Source organism: Coturnix japonica, chromosome 33 (genome assembly GCF_054131305.1).
Source record: "Coturnix japonica strain WE chromosome 33, WE-NBRP24, whole genome shotgun sequence".
Lineage (NCBI taxonomy): Eukaryota > Metazoa > Chordata > Aves > Galliformes > Phasianidae > Coturnix > Coturnix japonica.
This window is the reverse complement of record NC_140695.1, coordinates 1,633,187-1,652,965: the sequence shown is the minus strand read 5'-3', so window position 1 is coordinate 1,652,965 and position 19,779 is coordinate 1,633,187. Positions and strand designations below refer to the sequence as shown.

The 19,779-nt window shown below is 42.8% G+C and overlaps 1 protein-coding gene across 1 annotated transcript in view; it reads left to right on the top strand.

The window, feature by feature from the left end:
- Positions 1-6,590: 6,590 nt before the first annotated feature.
- The window catches only part of LOC146755326 (nuclear pore complex protein Nup153-like), an 88,776-nt gene continuing 75,587 nt past the window's right edge, over positions 6,591-19,779 (top strand). Inside the window, exon 1 of the mRNA XM_085525660.1 lies at positions 6,591-7,657. The gene's annotated coding sequence lies outside the window, so the exon portion shown is untranslated. The remainder of the gene's footprint in view (positions 7,658-19,779) is intronic.

Here is a 19,779-nt window from a genome sequence, read left to right as displayed (position 1 = left end):
GCTAACCTTCAGAGTGTTACATGCTGGAGGCTGCAATGGGATTTCAATTGCCTTTCTTATTGACTAACAAAAAGTGCAATATTTCTCAGCAGAAACCACTGGCTTATTTCTAAAAAGTCATAGTGATAATAAGAAAGTTCATTTTGGGAAAGGTCCTTCTTCCCTCTGCAGCACTGTGACACCTAGGCAAAAGGCCAAGGCTCATAGGGATGGGCAGCAGCCTCCCTTCCTTCTCCCTGTGTGGGGCGTTAGGAGTTGAAGAGAGACATGAAGCTTCCCTTTGCGATGTCAGCTGGAGCAGAATTTTGGGTATGGCTTCCCGTGCTCTGAAGACAGATTTGGTGGGCTGTTGCTGTTCTCTCTTTTCTGAAGCATCACCAGTTTTAGGTTCTGCGTTACTGTTTTGGCAATGATGCCAAGGAGATGGCACAAACACTTTGCCAGCCTACTTGGTGCTTTCCAAGCTGGCCAGATCTACAGCATGGGCATTGCTGGCACACCTTCTGGTTCAAAGTTTTTCTGCTATGGCAGCACTAGGATGCCAGTAGAGAAAGGCCAAGGCAACTCTTTCTCTCGCTGTGCCAGTGCCTGGAAACCACCTTGCCACCTCCTCCCAGCCTGCACACAAACCAATTGATTTGCTCCACTCTCTGAGCCTCCTGGCAGCCCACTGTGAGCTGACACAAAGGAAGACCCACAGATCAAAAGAAACCAGCACAGAGACAAGGGGAAAGCATTACAGGAAAGCAAAGTGCTGCAGTGAAGTTCTCTTAGCATCTTTTTCCATCTCTGTTTTTGTTACTGGGCGATTTCCTTTTCATTCCCAGTGTGATAGAAACTTTATCATCCCAGTAACATTAATTTGCTAGATCCACCCCTCTCTGAAAGACTCCTGACAAGAGGACTGCATGGCAAACTCCTGTGCTCTCTGCCTCCCCATCGAGTTTCTCAAATATTCTGATGTTGTCTCAGAAGTGCCTTTCTTCTGCTGTTTTTGTTTCTCAGCATGAACTTTATGGTCCCCAGAGGTAGGTTCAGAGCTTAAAGGTAAGTGAAATGCAGTGTCACTGGGTGTGCTTCAGGCTCTTCCGCATGAAACGCAGAAACAACAATCTCTTCACCTCCTTCCAAGCATAACTAAAGCCCTATTTTCAGTAGGACAAACTCATGCAAAAATTCCATAAGGTTCTTAATAGAGCCAGCTGAGTTTGCTGCTCACCCTTTCAATCCGTGGGCATTTGACAATTGTGAGATGATGTTATTTTAGCGAGTATCTGACAAAGCATCTGGTAAATTTTGCCCCCCTATTTTTCAGGAAACCAGATTTCAAGGTAAGGTGATCTTAGAGGTTGCCTATTGCAGCCGTGCTTGACATTTTGGCTGCAGGCAAGACATGCAAGTGCACGGCTGTGCTGTGCCAACAAGGTATTTCTCTTTTGTTCTTGGTGTGAAGTCTCATCTAACTCAAGTACAGGTGAAGAGGTTACCCAGTGTTAACAACAGTGGGCTTTCTCCGTGCCTGCTTGCAGGTATAGGTTCTACTAACAAACCATGGGAGACTCACATGTGGTAAGAAAAGCAACCTCCAATGAGCTTGCATAGTTTCTCTGTTCCTTACTATCCCGTTTTTTTCATGCACTTTTCATTACAGCTCCTTTTTTTGTACTTCACTGATCCCTCATTCTTTTTAGAAAGACTTTTTTTTTTTAAATAGCTTTTAAAAATACAGCTTTCTTATACGATGGGCTCCTCAGGCAGCACGCCTCCCTCGAGACAACAAAGTAGGCATCTCACACAGAGCCCTGAGAGGCTGTGGATGTCCTGCCCATCAGTTCACTGTTTGCTTTCCCATCACCCTGCTGAGGATTCTGCTACTTCAGTGATGCTACAGCAGCAAATAGACTTCGTCTGTTTTAGGCCTTCGCAAGGCAAAGGGTGACAGCTCCCAGCTGTCTGCACAGGGCTGCAGGAGGAGGCTCTTCATATGAGCAAGTGCTGCCCATGGATCAGCTGGTGCAGAAACATTGCTTCCACAGGTCCATGAGCTCTCTGTGCTGGCCAGTGTCTGTGTGGGCTGAGGAAAGGGGCCCAGGGGAGAGAGGCTGTAAGGTGGTTCAGTACCAGAATAGGAAGGGACGTCAGGGAGCATCATTTTGGCTGCACCTGGGGGCTCCTGTGTGGGCTGGTATAGGGCTGATACCACTTCACCACATGAAGGGGCTAGGCTGAGAGCCCCCACAGCAGATGTCTCTCCTTACATACACATTACAAGTTGCTGTAGATCCAGGAATGAGTTCCTAGTGCAATGTGTATGGTCTGGGAAGGAAGGTATCTGAGAGGTGGAAATGTAATCCTCCAGCAAGAGTGGAGGTAAAACATCAGTGTACCAAAGGGGTTTTGTACATCCCCATATATGCTGAAGCAATATTTAATTTGTGCTCTCACGAATGCACAGAGCTCATCAAAGCTGTAAATGCAATCAGCTTTTGTAAACTGACTCACAAGAAAGGAGGAAAACTGGGGACCTGGGAACTGCTCTGGAGACTCGGCATATCATCTCGATAAACTGCCGTTACCATCAGTGCATCAGAGAGCCTAGAGCAGGGTCCTGTTGGCAGTGTTTCTCTATTGGCTATGGGATATCTAAGAGCTACAGCTAACTGATTCCTTGCTGTACCTCAGTGTATCTAGCATCTCCAGCATTAGCAGTATGTCTGCTAAAAGGCGTCTTGGAACAATCTGAAATGCAATAAGTGCTGTTGTACAGAAAGCTGTTTTTGTGTCTGCAGTCCAGGCAAAATGGGTAAACACCTATACTGTCACAATGGGGTCATGTTGTTCCCTCAATAAAAAATAGGGTTTTCGCAGCATAGGTTGCTAAAATTTGCTAGTCACAGCATATTTGAAAAAGAGCCTCCAATTTCCCTGTTAGCTAGTGCTCTTTCTCTGCCATAAACAGTAATGCTCGATCAAACATCTTGATGCTGTTATAATGAGCTGTACCTAATACCTTAACGAAAACATCTGTGTAGGCTAAAAGGGAGAACAGACTTTCTGGCTGTCAGCAGATTTAGAGCTCTGTATCTGATGCAGTCCAGCCAGATAGTCTCTGTTCATATCTTTCCCTGTTGGCTTTCTTCTTTTCCTACATCTGCTCAGGTAGCACTGGGTGTCCACGACCAGTCACAAGTCACCAACCTATACAGATGTTCTGCTTAGGGCTGTGCCACCTGTGGAGAGGAAATCCAGCAGTGATGGGAGTTAGTGGTTTCTTTGCAAGCCCACCCCATGTGCCATGTTGTCCTGTTTTCCCCTTGAGTAGACCTTTGATTTCTCTTTTTTGCAGGCTGCTTTCAATATTCTGTTTCTCCAGATACTGGTGCCCTTCTCTTGCATTCTCTGTGTACCCCCATGCATGTAGTACCTCATGTAGTAGCACGTAATACCTCATTCATAAAATTTCCCAGGCACGCTTCTAGACCCAGATAGCAAGGGCATTTGTTAACTGAGACAGGATTTCAACCTGTGTGATGCAGTATCTGTGGAGTTGACAGAGCCTGCGGAAAGCTGACAAGAGATGATTTCATTCAACTGTGAAGCCTTGAACCATGAAGATCGCAGCGCTGCTCATCCTTTCAGAGCACTGTCATCATTTGATAGATTAATCAGGGTTACTTAGCATGGATGCTTACCTGGCAAGGCAATTCCTTAGCTTTTGTACCCCTTGAGTAAAAAACTCAAGAGCAATGAGCAGCTGCATCTGGCTCCAGCAGCACTATTAAACTTCAATACCAATGGGGTATTCAGTGAAGGGTATGAGGGCTCCATGTCTTACAGTTGATTTTTTTCTCCCTTGAAGATACCTCTGTATTTTGTCTTCGGTGAGGTGAAAATTTCACTGTAACCCGCATTGTTGCATCTGATAATATTTACAGAGCTTTCTGCCTTAGTAGCCTTGAAGAAATTCCTGTCTCTGGTTTATATTTGCTATGAGCAGACCAGTGCATGTTACCATTGTTGTTTAAAGGATATTTGTGCTTCAAGACCTTTTGTGTAGCATCTCTTTCCAGCTTTGGAGTCAGACTTTCTGCTCCTCCCCTGCAGGTCTTCATGCTTCCTAAAGCGTGCCCGTGGGCACAAGATGAAGCACACACGTACCAGTGTCCTGAGGCTCAAATGCTTTCTGTCCTCAGGAAAGATCCTGAAAAGCCTTTTCCTAAGTGAAGCTCTGGCCCTTGTTTGGGTTGGCTATGAGCTGGCAGAGACAAGATCCTTAATGCTACCTGCATGCATGCTTAGATTGGATTTTATGGCTTGTGAGCCTTCCTGCAGCCCTCTGTGTGGCAGCCTGACATTTAGGCTTCTTTCTTCTTCCATCTTAAAGAGGGGTCAAAAGCAAGTTAGCTTTCTGCCTTCTTTCTTATCTGATCTGGTCTTTGTACCATGATCTGAGCTTTTGTCACCTGCGTGGACAGCTTATATTAACACTGATTTTAGTTTCCAGCCTTTGATCTGCTCTCTTCTAGCTATTAATCGTCTTATCTCGTTCATCAGTAAGACTGCTTTTCCCCTGAGGGGAGATATTCTCTTCCTCTGCCCCGTTTTCCTTTATATTACTGCTACAGCATGTTTGCAGTGCCTGAACTTGGCTCTGCATTGTATTTTCTCTAACTTCTTGCTTACAGATGCAGATTATCAAATAACATTCCATCTGCAAATGGACTCTTAAATTAAGCTTCATAGTATCTGAATATCACCACGCTGCAATCACATCAAGACTGAAGGGAGAAACACGTTTTGCAGAATGGCAGTGTTGTATTTCAGATTGGAGTCAGCCTCTTGTGAAAGCAGCCAACACTTTTGCTCCAACTGGAGCATACTGATGCTTCTCTTCTGTGACTCACTTGAGGCTGCAAATCTAGCTCAGTAACATCTTATTCTTGGTAACAGTGGTCTTCAGAATCCCTCCAGTTTTGGAAGGCTTGTATCACATTTTTTTTTCCCCAAGGACTGAGCCATAGGTGGGCTATGGCTTCTAGGCTGCAGACCTTGTGTATGTTTTTATAAACCTAAAGGAAAGAACTAATATCTTTCCTAAACAACTTAGTACAAGCTGTGCTACGTTACTTGAATACCCTTTCCAATTAACATCTTCTGTGTACAATTCTTGAACGGCCACTAATTTGTGTTTGCTCCATTTTAGTGTAGCACTGTTTAAGACATCAGTTTATTCATTTGATTAGTTTAGCCACAGCAGTGGCACTCCCAAATATACTTTTGTTCCACTGTCCAGGTAGCTTGTCAATGTGCATATTGTTAATGCTTTTGTTTTCTTCTTTGCTTTCCCTTCTTTTTTTTCCCTCCTGCAGTTCTGCTGCAGTCAGCCCTAGAAATATCTTGAAGCATAGATTTCTTCTCTGTGCTAATTCTTTAAATGCCAAAAAGTCTTCCTGCTTCCATATGGAGGCTTTTAAGCTTTTTCTTATGCAGAAAACAAACATTTTCTGACAGCTGCAGAGGAATTCAGCCTGCTCTGGCATTTCAATACAGACACCTTTTTGCTTGCTAGATAACCACTTTGGGATGAGAGGTAGTCTTAAAAGTAGAATTGTATCGAGTATTTCCTTCCTTTCTCATAACAAAATTCAAAGCCTTTGGTCTACAAATACATATGACTTGTACCTGCCTCACTGCTGCTGAGTGTTAGCAGCAGGGTGCAATGAAGCCCTGTTTTCCTGAGTTACAGAAGGTCTTCTCCACCTGCACAGAGGCTTTTTCACCTCCCGCTAGTGCTGTGCAGTGGGAATCAGGGCTCATTTGGAGCAAGTGTAGGTGACCTCTGGGTGCTCACAATGCAATGAAAATACAGTAACCCCAAATACAGAGCTTGCTGTACCTAACACATTTACTTTGCAGATCCCTTTGTTCAGATTCCTGTTGCACAGAGTGATATGCTTTATCCTGCATAAAGATGGGTCACGCTGCTCCTGGGAGTGCAGGCTGTACAACTTTCCACTCTCTTCTGAGAGCATCGTGCCTGACAAGTCTCTCTTCGATCTCACTAGACCCTCAGTAGCTTCCAGATATCCAGACAAGAATAAATGCCAGGATGTTCTTTCATTCTTCATTGTCAGAAAGGATTGCAAGATCATTTTTTCTACAGACTGACTGAACTTGCTCTATCTATCCAAGCCTTTTCCATCTTCATATTAAATTACTTCCTCATATTTCTACATCGGGCTATGATGAGTACAGCATATGGGAAAGTTAATAATGAAAAAGCAAAGAAGTTAAAAGTAAATCGGTAGTTTTAAATTTATTCACGTTAAAAAGCCAAGTGCTACTTTAAAAATTATTTCCTATGTTTTCACAGTGTTATTTCAAAAAATATCTCCACTAAGAAAGCTAAAAATCAAATGTGAGTTGAAACTTTTTTAGTTTCATATGATGTTAATGAAGAATCTGGGCAAAACAACAAACTCTGAACCCAGATTGCAAAGTCTGTACAACCAAAGGAAACAAGGGGGGGTACCTACTGGGGGTGATGGCTGACAGGCAAACTGAGAAGAACGTGAACCCCAAGTACTTCAGCCAATAGGAAAAGGGGGAAGGGCTCACTACTGTTGGGGTATAATGATAAAATAGAGGCTGTGTCCCTCGGTACTTTGAGACATTCCACAGGGGAATGCCCCAGTGAATTCAAAATGAGAGAGCTGAAGATTCGCCTCTGTCTCTTTTTGGGATGATTGAATAAGCCTGCTGGAGCAGAAATTTTCCAAACAACTGGTTCAATGGTTCACCCACAGGTCTTAGGAGAATGGGAGGAAACTGGGGAGAGGCTTATGCATTTCTTTCTGCCTTTCTCTTGCCTGTGACACAGAGGTAGTACTGCAGCATGCAGAAAGGCTGCTCTGCTGAAGAGTGCTGAGCACACTGCCAGCTGCAAAAAATGTCATAGTGTGAGATTTAAACAAGAAAAAACAAATTAGTTCTCCTCACCCTATCTTGGAATTTTGAGGTGTCTGTGGGACTATTTTCTAAGGGCTGGAGGGCTGGAGGTTTGTGTTCTCTTCTCTCCTTTTGCTTTTTAAAAGATAGCTAAATTTCCTGTGGGATTATGTGGCTTAAAAAGCCGTAAGAGAGGGAAGTCTGAATCCTCGGGAGCAGTCATTGCCCTGCACAATGCAGAATGTGCAGGCAGGTGGGTAGGAAGGCTGTTAGTGTACAAAGATTTGTCTTCGTGCATTTTCATCCTGTGAGGACTGTTCAAAAGCTGCTCTTGTTTAAGGCAATTGCAGAGATTATCATTGATGAAGAGTGATTTAACAGTTCCTAGGTGCCATACATTCACTGTGCTGGCAATCCGGGCTCTCCAACAGCCTCCCCAAGGGCGGGCCTACAGCTGGTAAGGACATGCTTAGAGGCGGCATTTTTTCTGACTACTAACTTGAAAAAGTGGTGAACTACTCCTTGGTGTGAGCAAAGGAGGGACATCAGAGAGTGAGGGTGGCTGCAAGACCCCTCCCAGTGCCACGCTGGCCCCTCTGCCCCAACAGCTGTGTGAGGCCTCACCTGTGGCCTTTACCCACCCCTGCCCAGGCCCTGTTTCAGCCCTTCTGAGGTCTGCACCAAAGGATAGCTGCTACAGATCATGCAGGTATGTGTATGTATGCTGTTTTGGTGGGTACCTAGCTCTGTTTAACACAAGTTTGGTTGGCAAAAGATGTCTGGGTGCCTCCTCTCTCCTGCTCCACCATGCAAGACTTGTGCTATGCAGGACACATGGCTGGAACTTGCCTGCTTGATGTGCTAAAGCTAGCCAAGTCTCTGTTGTGTCAGCTTTAAAAGTCAAGAGGAGCTCCACCTGAGGCTTTCTTTTCCTTTCTCTGGCCAAGATATCTCAGCCCTGGAGCTGCCAGCTGGGGTGTGGGTGGTAGCCGGTGTGCAGGACTCCACCAGAGCTCGCTGCTTGCTTTTCCCAATGTTAGCAGGGTGAGCTGAAGAGTTTGAAAGGAAAGAGGATAACTTCCTCAGTTGGAAACTAGGGGTGTTGGTAACTCTGGGAGTCCTTTCTAGCCTTGTATTTCCCATCCCCTTCCCCTGTGGGAAACCTGAAGGAGCAGAAGTAATCTACTTCCCGCTGCTTAGCTGTATTTATTTTCCACTGCCTGCCTCTCTGCCTGCAGCACCACTAATGTTCCCAAAGCACCTGAAGTCATTTATTTTCTACCTCTGCCTATGGCAGTGGTATTGCACCCTAGAAGGTTTTTCTTGAAGCCTTCTGGGCTTTGTTGGGTGCGCTCTAGGCATGTGAGAAAATAAATGGGCATAGAAGCAGTATGTGTTAAATCCACAGCGGGTGTCTAGACTGCCAAGGCTTGTATATGTTTTCACTTTTAATAAGTGTACATAGATATATTACTAAGTATCTAGTAGACAAACATACTCTAGATGCTGGAAACTTGCTGCTCCTATGGTCCTCACAGGAGCAGTTTGAACAGCATCATCTTCCCTTTATAAACACTGTAACATTTCTCTAAGAACTTAGATTACTTTTGATGCTCTCCATTTAATTAGGAAAATCTCTGCTTGTTTTACAAGCTTTTCTGGGTCATCCAAAGCCCTGTGTGAGAAAAGATGCTTGGATGTTGCTGGGGTTGTGCGGGTCTCCCTGCTCTGAACTGAGCTATGCATGCATAGACCAAGGTTCAGCATTTTGGTTAAGAGGAAAGGAGCCAGTCAGCTGCTTTTTCAAAGAATGATGAGGTTTAGAGTGATTAAATGTCTACAAGCTTCTAAGGTAACAAGGCTTCAATTCTTCTGTGATTATAAATGGCTGAGAGTCAAAATGGGACTATTTATTTCCATGAGTGACTGCGTAGGAAGTGCCTAGTTCATGCTGTGAATAACTTGTGTTTTTCCTCTTCTTCATTCTCTCGGCTTCTGATGGTCTCTTGCAGACGAACTTAGACACATTTCTATTAGCTGTCCCCAGCTGGTGTCACTGGCATCTCCTAGATCTACACCAGCAGTTTTTTGGCCTCAGTCATTAAAAAATACATGAGTAAAAATACAAGTCACTGGCTCCAAGGTGGACATAGTGAGCTAGGCTGCTTTCCCCAGTATCTAGCCAGTCTGCATCTAATGGTGAGCCTGCAACCAATAAAGTCCTGAGGAAGGCACATAAGATGTAAAGCCTTTCCCCTCTTATTTCCCTTGGACTGTTTTTCCCATCTTTCCTCATGTGTTTTGCTAGCAGAAGCACCTGTTGTTTGTCAGACAGCTACTTAAGACTTAGGCTGGAACAGGCACATGATACAGTCAAAACTTTTGTAATTTGAACTCCTATGTAACTTTCCTACTTACCACAGGGGAGATAAATCCTCTTACCCACCTGTCAGGTAGGCCCAACAGAGCAGCTGGAAAGAAGAAAACAAGCTGTGCATGACCATCCAATCCCTGCTGACCATTGCGGGTGTTGCTGGGAGCATGCTTTGCTTTCTCCTGTGTAGGAGATATTACCTGGAGCTTTACCTCTGGGGTCTTCCTAGGCACTCTGGTGCTGAAAAGTCCATTCTGCTCAGCAAAGTCATCAGAGGTGAAAAAAGCAGTTTGAGCAATTGATAGAGCTTAAAGTTACAGATGAAAAGGGAACTTCTCATCAAAGGCTTCAACTTTTTCTATAATGTTGCTGCCCCCAGGCTTGCTCTGCTGATGACTCTCTGTTGGCCTGTGCTCCTTGGGGTCATAGGAAAACTGCTTAGTCTGTTGAAGATGGGGGTGGAGGAGGAGAAAATAATAAGTTGGTCTTTCTTTTTTCTTATTTTTTTCCTCTCTGGAATTGAAAAACATGCAGTTTTAGAAGACATTATGTCAGTCTGTTCCTGCTACGGAGCAAGATTAGTGTTGTATACAAATGGAGATGTTAGGAGAAAAATGTAATGCAAAACAATGTCTTGTTCCCATGCAAGCTAGAGTGGCTGCATAATAAATACAAGGCATCCAGTCTGTGTTTAACATGCTTTTTTGAAGCCATGAAAAAACCTTCAGTAAAAGTCTCCTAAAAAGCTGTGAAATGAAAAAGTAGCAGCTGATTCTTACAAATGTTTCTTCCTGGAGGTTTATGTTTATCTTCAGTATTTTTGTTTAGGATTGTTTGACCCTCACACAGCCCTGTGCAGAGGGCATATATAAAATCAGAACAGCTCCATTTTGAAACACGTGGGGTGGCTTCTGAGCTCACTGGCTCTGCTGTAACTAACACTGCAGCACCTCTCTATCTCTCTCTTAAAACTGAGACATCAAAAATGTTTTCTCCAGCCTCCTCCTCCTGGCCACACTTCACCAACATGTACCTTGCAGAAGATGAGGGATAGCAATCCATGAACTTTACGGCTTCAGTGCTGGGGTTGTTCCTGGGCCAGCTGCTCCTCTGGGTCCTGCTGATGGTCAAAATATGCATCTCTGGAAAAAGCTGGCTTCTGAAGCAAGAGGTATAGCATTGAGACCTATTTGAGATCAGTTCAAGTGCACTGATGAGCTGCAAAGCAATAAGGCATCCAGTAGGAACACGTAAGGTGGTATTTCAGCACTTGCCAAGGAAGGGCATTTATCTGCTATTAAGTCAGCACCCATCAGGATAACAACTAATTGAAACCAAAGGGACCGCTCACAGCGTAATATACCAGGCAACGTGAATAATGATAATACTATTTGGCCCTCAGTTAGTCATCTACAGTTTCCTTCTAGAGCTAGAGAGCTCTGGCTGTATCTCCTGCTGCTGCACGTGGGCTCTGTGTGGATTAATTTGTGCCTCTGAAGAGGGGTGACTGCTGCTCATGTCTGCAGGTGTTTGGCCCAATCTTACCCCTTCCATTTAAGAACTGAAAAATCAGTTATTTTTTTCTTCCTCCTTTACCACAAACTATCTGGGGTCTCTCAAGTGTCTCAAATAAATCTTTCTGATTTCTCTTTGTGCCTGCTAAATTATGGCATCTTTACTGCAGGATAACAAGCCTGGCTGCCTCCCAGCTGGTTTCTTTGCTGGTTGTCCAGCTGTTAGCCTGACCAGAAAGGTGACATGGATGTCTGTCACAACGCAGGGTTTGCCTTTTCTTTCACATTACTTATGTTGCTGTAAGTATACTTGATGAGGTTCAAACACATGAAGTCTGTGGGAATGAAAATTCCTTGTTATTGCCCATTAACATCTATGCAGGGAGACTGGTACTCAACAGTACCAGTGGATGGGGATTTTTTTTTCTTACTGCTGGGCTTGTTTCTTTTTGTAATATATCTTCCTGGAAACTGATTTTGGTTCTCCCGTTGCTGTCTGTGAACTTTAACAAGTAGACAGACTACTGTGATGGCTGCTGCTGCTGAACAATATTGGATGAGCAGACAGGGTTAGTGCTAAGTTTTGGAACACACTCAGCATGTGCCCCTTGAAGTCTGGATTCTTTCCTGGGACTTGAGGTCCTTCTGTGGACTGCTGCTGTGGCATTGCCTCTGCTCATTAGATTTGATACTTCTGTAAGTATAGAAAGGTGGCTTACTGTTAATAAGCTTCTCTGTTAATCTCAAGCGTGTCCCCTTACTGTGTAAAAGCTCCTTGCAAACATAGACTCTCATCTTGGCTGTGCTTCTTCGTTTCTGTTTGTGCCATGCATTGCAGTAACGTATCATTTTCTGAATCCTGCCAGGAAGAATGTCTGCTATTCTTCATAGTCTTCTTTATAAGATGGCTTCTGTAGTGTTAGTCCTTGCCTGCTCTGGGAAACAAATACTTTGCTGACAGTGTTTTTCACTGATACATCTTGCTGTACTATTTTTGAAAGCTGGTCTCGTCTTTGCACTTGGGCAATTCTCCCTTTAGAAAATGTGACAATGAAACCCATGTGGCACCTTTTGTTTTCGCCCTAGCTGCTGATGAGTCATTGGTAGGAGACGCTCTCAATGAATTTTAAGTTTGCACAGCACCAAATGAAAGTACTTATTTGGACACTTCCAGTCGATGTTGTGCTCAAGCACAATAGCAGCAATTAACTTGAATGTGATTATTGTGATTTCTGGTTTTGATCCCACCAAAGATGTCCTCAAACACATCCTGCACTGTGAGCTACCAGATCTGAGGGTGGGAGGGCAAAGCACAAGGATGTGTATTTTGGCCACTTCTGAAAACAGAAGCATCTGGATGTAGATTCTGTCTAAAGGTCTCACCCTGCAAAAATGTCAGCCATCATAGTACCAGATTAGATCTTCACTTAGCTCCAGTATGTTTATCAAACTGCAAGGTTTTGCTTCCCCCATTCCCCTGCTTCTGCAGTCTAAAGCTGCTGAGGAGTTTCATAAGAATATGTAGCTGTAGTTCCTGTAAATGGGTGAGAAAAATGAACTGCCAACAGTCGTATACTTTATCAATTAGCAGACTGGAGCTGGAAAAAAGAATTATGCCCACTTGTCCTCAACAGTTTCCTGTTTACTGGATTTATTGAGCCCATTCAACTTGACTGAAACATACATCTGGATATGCAGGACTGCTGCTTAATATGTGTGAAGCGGGGGATTTAAAAATCAATCATATTGAGGAGCAACTATTTTCAATCCTTCACTCTTTCACATTTCTGCCTTTTCATTGTGTTCTCCAAGCTGTGAAAGCTTTTAATTTCAGTGTGTTTGACTGACACCCCAGAGGATGTGACTCATGAGTTAAGGGATGGACAGGAAGTGTTCAGTGGTTTCTCAGTAGGGATACATCTGTCCTGAGGCAGTTCTCCTTTTTAAGTGGCAGGGGGCTTTAGTGGGAAGAAAGGAGGTTTTGACTAGGAATTATAAAGGGTATCTAGTAGAGGCTTCTAAGAAAAATGCTCACATAAATTCTTTTAATTCTGTGCTAATAGGGACTTGTCAGTGAGCATCCAAAGGTAAAGTTTGGCCAAGTTTGATCAGCACAGAGAGCAGAAAAGGATGTGGCAGCCCAGAGTGCCTTCTTTCCCCAAGTTTCCCTGGTTGGAAGAGCCACTTCTCTGGTCTTGACAAGAGGTCTAGAAAGAAAAAGATTCTGCCTACACTAGAAATAAAGCTATGCAATATGCCTACGTTCTGACACAGAGCTCCATGGGCAGTTTTCTGTGGGCAATTTCTTATTCTTTCCTTGCTTCCTTATGCTGTTCTCTTTGTCATGGTGTCAAGATGTCCTGTGGATTTTATGACTTGAATTAGCTCATGCTAAGTAATTTACCTGAATGTTAACTATATAATAACACAGGGGAGGTTCAGGTTGGATATCAGGAAAAGGCTTCAGCCATGGGGAGGCTGGGCACTGGAACAGGCTCCCCAGGTCAGTGGTCATGGTTCCAGACTGCCAGAGTCTTAAAAAGGTCTATTGGTCAGTTTAATCCTACAGCCTAAGCTGACTAGAACAAGATATGTTGCAACTATAATGAGTCTATTTATTTCAGTGTATTCTTATTTATTTATCTTTCTGTTCCATGGGTTCAAACTCAGCTATAGCCCTAATCTATTTTATATATGGTTTTCCCTGGCTTCAAAGTTTTGGTTCAGACCCCTAGGAAAGTGCAGAGAGTTTCTCCAGACAGAAATCCGTTCAGCTTTCTGATGTGTCATGGAAAGACTTTTTTTGGGTGCTCATATGTGGAGCCAGTGAAGCGTTTTGAAGCGTCCCTCACCTGCAGACCACTCTTCTGACTGCTTTGTGAGGGAGACGCTGGGTAAGGGATCTGTGAAAAGTAAAGCAGCTTGAAGCTTTTCTTGTGATCTTGCCAAGCGGGATAAATGGCTTCCCCATTTAAACAGGTCAGCCTCTAGGAGGTTTCTTTTCCAATTGGCTGCTGTGTTAGGGCACTCTGGGAAGACATTCTGTGATGTCTCGGAAAAGTTCAGAAAATGCATATAATGTTTCTCAGTCTTAAATTCTTTCATTACCATTGAAGGAACTTCTGGGATTTTGCTTTTTTATTAAAGAAGACTACAGGTGTGTAGGAATCAAACTTCATAAGCTTATGAACTTGAAGCAAATGAACGCATTTCCTCCAGTTTCCTATGGCTCTAATCTCAATAGGCTTTGATAATATAAGAACAGGGAAAGGACAGCTTGTGGTGATGGACAGTTTAATCTCACCTGCCTGCTGTGAAATACACTGGCCGATCTAGAGAACTGCAAAGTATAAATTGCCTTTTTAATACTGATAAACAATAAAGGGGTAAACAAAAACTTAAGGAAATATTACATCCTAATTGTAGTTATCTGCTGGGATCAACAAATCTGGTTCATCCCACAGCTTCTGCTGTTTATTGAGTCTCTCAGCCCCACAGTAATTATTTCCTTAGCCCTTAGTTTGTTTGTGCTGTAACAATGGCTTGAGGATGAGAAATTCTGTCCATGTTTATTATGCAACCAAAGCAGCTGACCAGCTAAGTATCTGTCTGATTTTTTTTTATCAAGGAGTTTGTTAGCAAACTTATAATCTAAATTATGCCCTGATGTAATGTAAAGAAAGGGAGGTGATGGATAATCCTCTACCCCTCTCCATCCCATTCCTTACAAGTCAATAAGCTGCATTCCGTGCTACTTCAGGCTGTTTGCATGGAAAAGAGGTAAAGAGGGAATAGACTGAAATTATGTAACTTGTTTAATCGTAGAATTATAGGGCTGGCAGCAATGCTTCAAGTCTCCTTCACACCCAGCCTTTACTTGTGCCCTCAGAAGAAGCAGGATCTTTTCAGAAACTCCGAGCTGAGTCTCGCCTCTCTATCACAAGGCAGAGATGGATCTTACCAGATTTTCAGGCTGATCTGATGAAAGAGAGATGGAAAAATGCTACATCCTGTCAGTTTACAATCAGGCAGCCTCCAGGTGCCACAGCTTGGGAGTACAAACACCATGAAGAGCATCTGTTTGAGAAGATCTAACACAGGGAAAGAGAATGAAATTGAGACTGGGAAGAATATCAGAGCAATGTTTCACATCAGTGAGGACTACTGAGTATGACTGGGAAAACAGCAGAAATGATCTTAAGAGTGGGGTGATAACTATGAACCAACCCATGCACACTGCCCTGTAAAGGAGGAGGAGCTTGGTATCTGCCTGGTGGGGAAACTGTACATCAATTGGTTGTTTGCAGTCTAATGAAGGATCCAAGTGTGCTGCCCAAAGGTGGACATTTTCACTGATTTATGCCAGAGGAAGACTCCTGGTAGCACTTCAGCTCAGTCTGATTTCAGTGTGTTGCACTCATGTCTTATTCTAGTGAATTAGGCCAGAGTGGAGTCCTTTGTTAACATAGGGTGGTCAATTGTATTTTGCCTGTAAAGCTTTATTTTTTATGCCTTTTTCTCCTTTTGCTTCAGGATCCCAAGTCCCGAAGCATTTAGAAGAGCAGGCTCAGTTACAAGCACTGTAAGGGCGGTGGAGATGTGTGGCTGCTTACAACTGTCATGGACAGATGTCATGGGAGCTCAGCATTTTGAACAAGAGACAGGCAGAGCTGTGCTGTCATGGCTAAGGAATATGATCCCCGTAAGAGGAATGATATCTGCTATCCTGTAGGGCATCATGTTGATGGGTGATGTTAGCCTCTGAACTGCTTTTCATGACACTTGAGTGGGTCACTGGTAGCTCCCCAAAGAATTAACTGCTGTGGTGAGGTGGGAAAAGATGTCTGACCTTGGATAGCTGGCCTTTGTGCCTCAAGCACAGCAGCTGGTGTCCTCCCTCTGCAATTGTTTTGTGGGAGTCTGGGAGGGCAGGCAGGCAGGCATGGAGACATCCCTTTCACAGAGCAGAAAGGGGCTTGTCTGGCTGTGCTTGTATGCTTGAAACGTGGAATGAACTTAAATATCCCCTTTAACTTTCTTAGAAGAAATCCCATTTGCATGTTACACCATTATTAGCAGAGACAATGGGACAAACACTGGTATCCTGTTAATTATGGGCATGCTAATGATATATACTTCTGCAGTCAAATAGCTCTGTAATTCTATTTCCTGTCTTAATTTTGTGCTTTGCTGTTTGAAATGTTAATGAAGCCAGAATTCTCAAAGGTCATCCTCTGAATATATCGGCTTTTTTATTTTTTATTTTTTTATTTTTAATTTTGTTTCAGAACAATTTAAATGAGGTTTTGTTCTTAATGTTGCTAACAATGTTAACTTTTCTGTTTAATTAATGAAGGTGTAGGAATATGCCTTGGCCCTGGTCAGCGAGCTAAATGAGAACAGCTCTGTGTTCTTCTCTAAACCATTCCCTGCCATTTTCTGCCCTGATATGTTTCCTGTTGCCCTGTTTCCCCCAGCAGCCCCTGCCTCTTTCTCTTCAAAGATGACATGGAAGAATAGTTAAAGGAAAAAAGAAAAAGAAAAAACAAGAACAAAAAAAACCCAACAGAAAAGTGCAAATTTAGCAGAACTGAGCATTGCATTTTCCACGAGGCCATTTATCATCCTCAGAAAGTTTAGGTTCTTCACAAATAATAAAGCAAAGAACTGGTAATTGCAGTTTTCGGCTAATTGGCAGAACTGTGTCATGCAAAAAGGAGAATTTCTACACTGCCTTTGCTGACGATACTTGAAGGTTGTTTTAAACTTTCTACTAAATTAAGTGATTGTCCCTTGTCCGGGTTCAATGTTAATCCAACAGGTGGGGTTTTCATTTGTTTTTAATACTCTTAGATGACGGGGAAGTGGCAAGTGTAAGAGGTTGTTTCCACCAACTCGATTTGTGTGATAAAGCTCTCCAGGTCTGTTGTATGCACCTTCATATTGTAAGCTAGGTTCTGCTTTCTTTTTCACTGGAAAGCAAATGGAAGCTCTGGGTTATTTGGTGCTTTTGTACATGACCATACAGCTTTTTGGTGCCTTAAATACCTCTCATGCAGCCAAAGCTTCTCAGTGGTTAGAAAATGCGGGAGCCGTTTGTCTGGCTTTTTTCAGTCTGAACTGCTGACAGTTTCCAGCTTTAGGAAGCTCTCACCTGGCTCCCAGTGTTTAAGTCTCTGATACAGTGAGGCTGAAAAGGAACTGGCCAGGGGGAGGATATGCAGGTATTTGTTTCTAATGAATTAATCGAAACTGGATCAGAAGGGAGTGGTGGAATTTTTAGCTAGCTAATCTATCAGCTGTACTTGCATGTACCTACAAATCTGTGCATGAGAGGCAAGCCAAGAGCTTCTGCAGTAAACTTGCTATTTTTCACATATTTAGATAGCGTGATCATCCTGCATGTGGAGGGCAAATGTGTGAGTGGAATTTTACCTGCTTCTAATATAATCAACAGAGAGTTTGCTTACTTCTCTCATACAACGTGAAGGTGACTTTGGTCTACCTCTTACATTTCTCACTTTACAACTGAGATTGTCAGTGTCTTTTAGCTTCACTGCCTAGGGCTGGATAGTTCCTCAAATATTATTTTACAGCAAGTGTTTCCACCTACAGCGCTGAATTTGCATGTTAGAGCACTTCAAGGGCAGCTTCCCAGCCTACAGACCCTGCTGTTCAGGTAGATAGAGGACAGTTAATCAAGTGTCTGAATGGAGTTCAGCAAGCTTTGCACAGGTATTCCTGGTGTGTCTCAGTGTCAAAATGGGGCAGTATTTACCCTGTGGTGAACAACCCTGGATGCAGATATAACAGCTGCTTGGGGAGGAGTCTGTGGCATTTGTAGCTCAAGAACACCCACTAGCTTAAAACCAGGGTTGTGGCCACATAAACTTCTAATCTAACACAACTGGAGAGACTATAAGCCTCTTAAACCAGCTTTTCCTGGTTTGTGGACATCACTTGTCCATCAGCCATGGTAGTAGAACTGCCCCAAAACTGGGGAGGAGAACCATGCTACTGGTTAATGTCTCCTGCAACACTGCTGTTCTGGGGGGTGAGGCAATTCGATTATCTGAATGCTTACTACACTGATATTGCCAACTTTTCTTTTTTTCCTCCACTATTATAGATCTAATCATAAAGTCCAGCTTGTACCCAAAGCACTAGCACATCCATCAAGACGCATTATGTTCTCTAGGGCTTTTTATTTTTATTTATTTTTTTTAAATAAAGACTGTATATTTGGCATTATATAAGAAATCAGTTTTGAGAGAAGATTGATGTTTTCAGCAGATTTTGGTATTTTATGATATTTACAAAGCCCAGAGAAGTGCAGAGGGAGAAAAATATGACTAACTTTTCTTGAGTACTCCAAATAGTTAAATTGAAGTGAAGCTCTTTGTTGTTCCCCAGCAAAACAAAAACAAAACTCTCTTTTGTTTTGTGTGGTAATTATGGATTTTCATGAGCACTCCCTGGTAATCAGGTTTAATGACACCAAACCCAAATCACATTATAGTCATTTTCCAAGGCTGTGTTGGAGACATGCCACATTAACCCAAAAGAACAAAGCTTTCGACGACAAGAAGAGTAAAAAGACAAAGGGAAGCAGCAAAGAAGTAAGATTTTTCTTACCTGTGACTGTACCCTTTGCACAATGTGATGCTGCACTAGAGGAATAAGCACTGATAAAAATATTGGAGAAATAATGTTGTCCTTGGATATCTTGGGAATCTAAGGGATAAACTTGTGTAAGGATTTACTCTTAATTTTATCTTCTTTACTATCATGTCTATTTGATTAAGCTAATAAAAAAACCGTGCTGCAGGTTGCATTATGTTATTTTAATATGCTCTTTTTCTTCTTGCTTGCTAAGCCTGACTTAGCTCAGTTGTCGAGTGCCAAGGGTTATGGGTTAGACTGTTCTGTGAGCTCATGAGCTGCAGAAAAAGGTTGGGGCTTGGTGGGTTGGAGGAACTTTCTATAGGAAACTAATGGGGGAATCTCATGTCTGCTGTGATGAGTAATGCTTTAGCAGATGCACATGAAATGATGGAAATAGATCAACTGTACCACCACATTGAGCACTGAAAATAATTTTGGAAAGCCTGTCTATCCAGGCTATCCAAATAAAAACTTGATAGGAATTTCATTGCTGAGCTGAGGAGGGGATGTGGTCAAGAAGTAGGTAACTTAGAATTCATACAGGGAGCATGCTTTAACATAAATGCATGTTTTGAGTTCTGGTAAGATATGAAGTGTGCACACTGGCACACTTGTATCCATTTTTCTATTATGTCATATGCACTTATTAGTGAAAACCTCCATGTAATTTTTAATATGTGCTGAGTGAGTAAGAGAACTCTCAGTGTGAATTTTCCTGCACTATAACTTTTGCTTTCTGGCTTCCACAAAGCACCGTAAGGACTTCATCTGTAATTAGTGAGTTGTTCGCATTGCTGTAAAGTGGTAACCTGCTGTAGCTATTGTCTTCTTGGCTGTACACAACTTTCAAAAATATGGTCTAGGATGTCATTATTCTTTTCTTTGTGGTTCAGAAAAGGAATCCATTTTCTTTGATAAAAGACCCATTGATCTTTGTGATCTATAAATCATTCTTTCAAAAGAAGCCCTTTGAAATATCAATTCAAGGTATTCTCACAGAATATAACTTTATAGCTTTTTCTAGTGATGGAAGATAATCCTTGCGCCTATCAAAAAGGAAAATCCATACTATTTTTCATTGAATTTTGTGACTTTAGTTGAAGCTTTCTGAAGGCCCAACATTACCATCTCTAGCCTTGTATACCATATGAAGTCAAAGCCTTTGTGTCAAAACAGCATTTCCTTACCTCCAGCAGAGCCTGAGATAATTGAATTAAAAACAGGACTGTACGAAACAGCACTCCTTGCAGCACTGCAAAGGCTTAGCACCTTTCATGA